The sequence below is a fragment of the Balaenoptera borealis genome (assembly GCF_965194805.1).
Source record: "Balaenoptera borealis genome assembly, chromosome: 13".
NCBI lineage: Eukaryota > Metazoa > Chordata > Mammalia > Artiodactyla > Balaenopteridae > Balaenoptera > Balaenoptera borealis.
This window is the reverse complement of record NC_138870.1, coordinates 102413119-102420260: the sequence shown is the minus strand read 5'-3', so window position 1 is coordinate 102420260 and position 7142 is coordinate 102413119. Positions and strand designations below refer to the sequence as shown.

The following is a 7142-nucleotide window of genomic DNA, read 5'->3' as shown; positions in this document are numbered from 1 at the left end:
GAGTGGGTACCACGTGCTAGACGCAACAGGATTAATTAACTCAAGACTGCATCCAACCCATCTGAATGCCCACGTGTCCCCCAAGAAAGGGAGACTGGAAGAGACACTGCGAGGGAGTGAAGGAAGCACCTGCAAGGAAGTCTAGACGCTTCAACTAGACAACCCTGGGCTCGCACCTTGGTCCCACCACGCACGAGCTGGGAGAGCCCGGACCAGCTGCAGTCAAGGAACCAACTCTCTGAGCTTTACTTTTCTCATCTGTAAAATAATAGTTCCCAACAAAGAGGCTTGTTAAAAAAAAAAAAAATTGTGCAAGATAATGTATGTAAAGGGTATAGCATAGGGTTTGGCACCTAGAAATAACTCAATGATTTTTAAAATTTTAATGTGAGGAGCAAGAGAACGCACACGTCCTAAGTGTACATCCTGATGGGTTTTCTCACACCTACACATCCCATAACCCCACCCAGATCAAGATGCAGAATGTGCCCAGCACCCTGGAAGGCCTCCAAGTACCCCTTCCCTATCAACAGCCGCCCTCCTACCCCTCAAGGTAACCACTATTCTGACTGCTATCGCCACAGATGAATTCTGCCCGTTCTTAAACTTCGTGTAAATGGAATCTTTTTGAATCTGGCTTCTTTAGCTGAAAACTATGTGAGTGAGATTCACCCATCTGTTACACAGAGCAGTTCACTCTTTACCGCTGTGTACTGTTCCATGGACCGAACGTTCCACACTTCTACTCTACTACTGGTGACTATTTGGGATGTTTCCACTTTGGGGCTAATGTGACTAGGAAGGCTCCTGCACACGTCTCCTGATAGACGTGTGTATGCATTTCTCCCGGGGGTACACCTAGGGGTGCAACCGCTGGCTCGCAGGGCTGCTGGACGCCTAGTGCTAGCAGACACTGCCGAAGTTTTCCAAAGGGGACTTTTCCGGTTGACGTCGCCACCACCAGTTTATCACAGTGCAGGCTGCTCCACACCCTTGCCGTCACTTGGTGCCGTCAGCCCTCTTGTTAGCCATTCTGGTGGGCTCCTCACTGTGGGTTCAATTTGCCCTTCCCTGATGAGTGACGATGTTGAGCTCTTTTCATACCTTTACTGGCCATCTGGATTTCCTCTTCTGTGAAATGCCATGGGTCTTTTGTCCATTCTTAAAACCTGAGTTACCTTTTCTTTGCTGTTTTGCAGGAGTCCTTTATATATCATGGGTATGAGTCCTTTGTCAGATATATACAACGCGAAAACCTTTTCAAAGTCCTTCTCTTATAGTTAGCGCTTTTCGGTTATAATTTTGATGTCTTGTTTATGAAATCTTTGCCTCTTCTAAGACAATAACCATATTCTCTTATGATTCCTTCTAGAAGCTCTTGTGTTTTCCCTTTCACATAAAGGTCTATGATTCATCTTGAATTAATGTTCGTGAATGGGATGAGGCAGGGGTGGTAGGCTTTTTTCCCCCTAAGGATATTAAATTGGTCTAGCACCATTTATGGAAAAAGACCATCCTTTTCTGCTCAGCTACAGGGGCGCCTTTGTTGTGCATGTGTCAATCTGTTTGAGGACTCTCTCTTCTGTCCTGTGATATTATTATCATTATTATTTCAGTTTTACCACTGACTCACAGTGCAATCACAGATGAAAATATACCTTTCTCCTAGGCATTAACAGCTATAATAGGATATTTGTACAAGAACATCTACTTGTTGAGAAACTATAGGCTGAGCACTTTGCAAACATGGTGACATTTCACATTCACCATAACCCTGCGGGAATAGGTCCCATTTTAGATAAATAAGCTAAAACTCACAACAGAGGTTAAGTGAAGTATTTAGAGGTTAAGAAGTGGCAGAATCTGCATCTGTCTAGCCCCAGAACTTATCGTCTTGCCACTATGCCATACTTCCCGAACACGAGATTACTGGGGAAATGCTGTTTGGTTATTATTCCTATAAACAGTTACATTTCTGTACACAAGTAAAACTTACAAATGAGGCCTTTCGATAAAAAAAGGAAAGAAAGAAGGAAAGAGAAAGGAAGGAAGAAAAAGAAAGAAAAGAACAGAAAAAAACCCCAACCCTGTTTAGACTCTCATCCTACCCCTGTCCCCTCCCCCTCCAATAAAAACAATATAAAAAAAAAAAACCACATCAAGGACAACTGATCAAAACATAGATCAAAAAAGAATCAAGAGAAAACATTTCAAATAAAGTTCAGCTGTTTCTATTTGGAAACAACAACAATAAAAAATCCCACTTGCCACAATAAATGACAAATAAGAAATGGACCCTGTGGTAGCGGAGCTGGAATTTTCCGATGGCATCTGCTACTGTGTCATTACTGTGGGTCTCCGCAAGGGAGCCGGCGAGTGAACAGCTGGTCTTGTGTCCCTGACGCAGCAGCCGTCGCGGAGCACCGTCCTTTGGGGTTAAGCACCCCTCTGAGATGTTGTCTCTTCCCTGGAACTAGAAACCCCGGTCGGTCTCTAGATGCCACCTCCAAGAAATGGGACAGTAAGCCTTCCAGCCCAGTTCTTAGCGTGGGAGAGTTTGCAGCTTAGTTCGCCCTGATATGCCACCTTGAAATTCCTAATCCCCAAGTAAAGAGGAAGTCTTTCATAGGGTCCAAACCACCGATTTCCCATGGGGAACAAGGACTGCTGCCCTAAGGTAACACGAGCCCTCACGCCCACCCCACCCTGTGGAGGATGTGTGAGTACACGGACACAGCCAGTCGATCCAGGGTGATCAGAGAACGGAGGTATTTCTGTTAACTGACATTTACTATCTGCACTGATTCCTAGTCTAGGCATATCCAAAATATCTATTGCTTTTTAACACAAAATACTGAAATTAAAGTTCAGTGGAAGCTTGATTGGTGTGAGTTATTAGAAGAAGGGGTTAAACCAAACCAAGATGAAAGAGTATCACTGTCAAACCAAGCTTATTCAATTCACAAGAGAATCATCAAACCCGTGGGAGAAATTTCTCCTGTGCTTTGAACCACCCCTCACCCATCAAACACACACACACAAAACCTCCTCAAGCTGCTGTTTTTTCATTCATTTGTTCACTGTTTTACTCAGTCACGTACCCATCTAAGAAACATTTATTGGACATTTACTATGCACCTGACAGTGCCATATTATAATTAGGTGAAAAACAGAAAAAATGGTCCCTGCCATTATGGGCCTTGGTCTAGAGGGTAATTAAGACATAAATGCACAAACATTCATTCAATTACAGACCGTGCTCAGCTGAAGGAACAGAGTAGGTTCTAGGAGGGGTCAACCGGCAAGGCTTCCCTGAGGAAGAGACGAGGAGGGTAGACATGGAGACGAGGAGGACTGAGCCAGGGGAGAGAGTCCAGGCTGAGAGACGAGCATAACGACTGCCTTGAGGTGAGAAATTAGACAGATCTGAGACACAAAAAACGAAGAGTCTCTGGGGAATGCTAAAAAGGGAGACCGGGAGGAGCTTCAAGATGGCCGAAGAGTAAGACGTGGAGATCACCTTCCTCCCCACAAATACATCAGAAATACATCTACATGTGGAACAACTCCTACAGAACACCTACTGAACGCTGGCAGAAGACCTCAGACCTCCCAAAAGGCAAGAAACTCCCCACGTACCTGGGTAGGGCAAAAGAAAAAATAAAAAAGGAAGACCGGTCTGGAGGTAAATGAAGAGGCAGGCAGGTGGGGCAAGACCACAAAGGACCTCTCAGGACATGCTGGAGCCTGTGGATTTATTCTAAGGACAATGGACAGGCTTGGAGGTTTTGTAAATGGGCATGTCTATGAGGGATGGTGTGGGGCAGGGAGAGTCAAGAGGCAGAGAGGAATGACCCTATTTTGGTTTTAAAAGACTGCACTGAATGGATGGGGAATAAATATCACTGCAACACAACAAAACCAGAAGCTGAAAGATGAGTTAGGAAGCTACTGCTGACATCCAGGCCAGGGGTGAGGAGAGTATGGACTGGATGGTAGCAATGGAGATGAAGGGAAATGGGTGCATTGGGGATGTATTCTGGAGGGAGAATCAAGACTTGGTGACACTTTAGAGGCAGGAGAATAAAAAACAGCATCGTGAGTGACTCCCAGGTTTCTGACCTGAGCAACTAGATGGATGGAGATATTCCCACATTTATTGAAAAAGACAGGGGAGAATTTTGCAGAGATATTAATAGCTTAACTTTGGACATCCTAGGTTTGGGATGTAAGATATGCAAGCAAAATGTTAAGCAGGGTGTCAAGAGACATATGCCTGAGACTCAAAAAAGAGGTCTGTCTAGAGGTGAACAGATGATGTTTAAAGCCTTAAGAATACCCAGAATACAACTTCATCTCCCATCTCCACGGCTACCAGACTGGCCCAGGCTACTGTCATCTCCTGCCTGGATGATGCCAATAGCCTCCCTACAGGATTCCCTGTCATTCCACGAGCCCAGAATAGTGTCTGGGACATAAAAGGTGTTCAATAAACATTGAATGAATAAACGAATAAAGGAATAAATGGGTGAGATTCTTTAGGGAGAAAATGTAGAGTGAGAAGAGAGAGCCTGAGCTCTGGAATGTCCAGGAGATCTCCAACGTTTAAAAGTTGTGTAGAAGAGGGAGTAACAACAGAGAATAAGGAGGAGGAGCCAGGAAGACGTGAAAAAAAACCAAGAGGAGGTACTATCATGAAAGAAAAAAGTGTTACGTTAAGGAGGAAGTGATGAGATCTGCTGAGCTGAGTTTTAATATGACGAGAACTGCAAAGCATCCATTGACTCTGACAATTCAGAGGTGACTGGTGACAACAGGCAAATGATGAAGCTTATGAACACATTCATCTGTCTATATTCTCCTTTGAAATTATTCCCTTTCTCAATAAATGTGGGAATATCTCCATCCATCTAGTTGCTCAGGTCAGAAACCTGGGAGTCACCTGTGATGCTGTTTCTTTTTTATTCTCCCGCCTCTGAAGTGTCACCAAGTCTTGTTGATTCTCCTTCCAGATTATGTCCCAAATCCATCCAACAAAAAGGGTAAAGTAGAGACACTCTGGCATGGAGGATACCAGATGCAGAGGGTGCAGATACCATGCTAGAAATACTAGAATTAAGTCAAAGTATACATATTAAAACACTGAGATCCTGTAGCTATCACAACAAAATGCTGGAATCAGGCATACATTTTCAAACAAACTCAGATGGTTCCTCACCCATGAACCCACTTTAAAGGAAATTCTAAAAGAAGAACTTCAGTCCGAAGGAAAATGATCCCAGGTGGACAGACAAAGCTATAAGAAGGGGCGAAAGGCAGGAAAGTAGTAAGTATGCGGATAGATCTAAATGAACACTGACGTTACAGAACTACGATAATAACATCTTACAGAGTTATGAAAATATATAACAACAACAGCATATAAATTGGGGGGTGCTGAGTGGTCCTGTATTATCTGGGAAGCGGGTAAAGGTCTGAAAAACATTAGATTTTCCTCAGTCTAGGATGCATGTTGTAATTTCCCAGGGCACTATTAACAGAATAGAAAAAAAGAATTAAAAACTTTTAAACTAGAAAAAGATAAACATTGAATTATATAAAACAATCAATCCAAAAGAAAGAGAGAAAAGTAAAATAAAATAGAAAGCAAACCAGAGTAGCTTAAATACAAACACATCAGTAATTACAGTAAATATAAATGGGCTAAATGCAATAGCTAAAAGGCAAAGAAACTAGATTAAGAAAAAATCAACTATGCTGTTTACAACAAACACCTCTGATACAGAAAGACTGAAAATAAAAGGATTGTAAAGGTTATACCACGTAAATACCAACCAAAAGTGAGATAAAGTAGCTATATTAGTAACAGGCAAAAAACATTTTTAGAGATACAGAGGGTCACTTTACAGTGACAACAGGGATATTTTTCAAGACCTATTATACCCCTTAATCTAATAATGTTGTCTCAAAATATATAAAGAAAAATTTTATATAACTAAAAGGAGAAATTTAGAGAAATCTATAATCATAGGCTGATATTTTAAAACATTTCTCTCCACAACCGATAAACCAAAGTAGACAAAAATATCACTAAAAATGTAAAAATTTTACAAACTTGACCTAAAAATACTGTACTCCACTACTAGAGAATAGATGTGATTTTCAAGCACACACACAACAGTTGCAGAAACTGACCATACACTGGGTCATAAAGCAAGTCTTAATAAATTTCACAGGACAAAGAACATCAAGTATGTGCTCTTTGACCATAATGAATTTATGTTAGAAATCAATCTCCAAAAGATAATTCTTATTTGTTCAGAATTTAAGAAATGCATTTCTAAATAATCCATGGGTCAAAAAAAACCATAATAGAAATTAGAAAACACTTGAAATGCATGATAACCAAAATAATACATACTAAAATCCATGCAAAGAAGCTATAAAAATGCACAGAGAGGAATAAAAGCTGAAAAGTAATAATTCTAAATAAATGGACAGATATACCATGTTCATGGGTTAGAAGACTCAGATGTCAATTCTCATTACATTGATTTTTGCCAAAGCAATCTCAATGAGTAATTCAACATGTGGGGATTTTACATTGTTTTTGTTGGTGGTGATTTCATATGTGTGCATGTGTGTATGCACATGTGTGCACAAAAACACACAAGTGTGAATGTGTAGGATTTGACTAGCTGGTTTTAAAATTTTTATGGGCAAATACAAATGACCAAAAATAGCCATAATACTCTTAAAAAAGAAGAAACGAGTTGGAAGGCCTCACTCGACTGATATCAAGATACTTTAGAAAGTGACAGTACTTAACACCATAGTACTGGTACAGGGATAGAACACAGAGATCAATGGAAAAGAAAAGAGTCCAGACCCACACATATATGGACACTTGACTTACAATACAACTGGCACTACAGTAGACAATGTGTGTTCTTTTCAATAACTGGGCTGGGACAATTGCATGTCCATATGGAAAAACACAGAAATAGACCCCTAACTCACACCACACACAAAAATCAACTCCAAGTGAACTACAGACTTAAATATAAAAGGTATCAGTGCTCTGTAGTGACCTAAATGGGGAAGAAATCCAAAAAAGAGGGGATATATGTATACGTACAGCT

At 41.1% G+C, this 7142-nt stretch overlaps 1 protein-coding gene across 1 annotated transcript in view; it reads right to left on the bottom strand.

Moving 5' to 3' along the window:
• Positions 1-7142, bottom strand: part of ATXN10 (ataxin 10) — a 153359-nt gene that overhangs the window by 20655 nt on the left and 125562 nt on the right. The window lies entirely within an intron of this gene.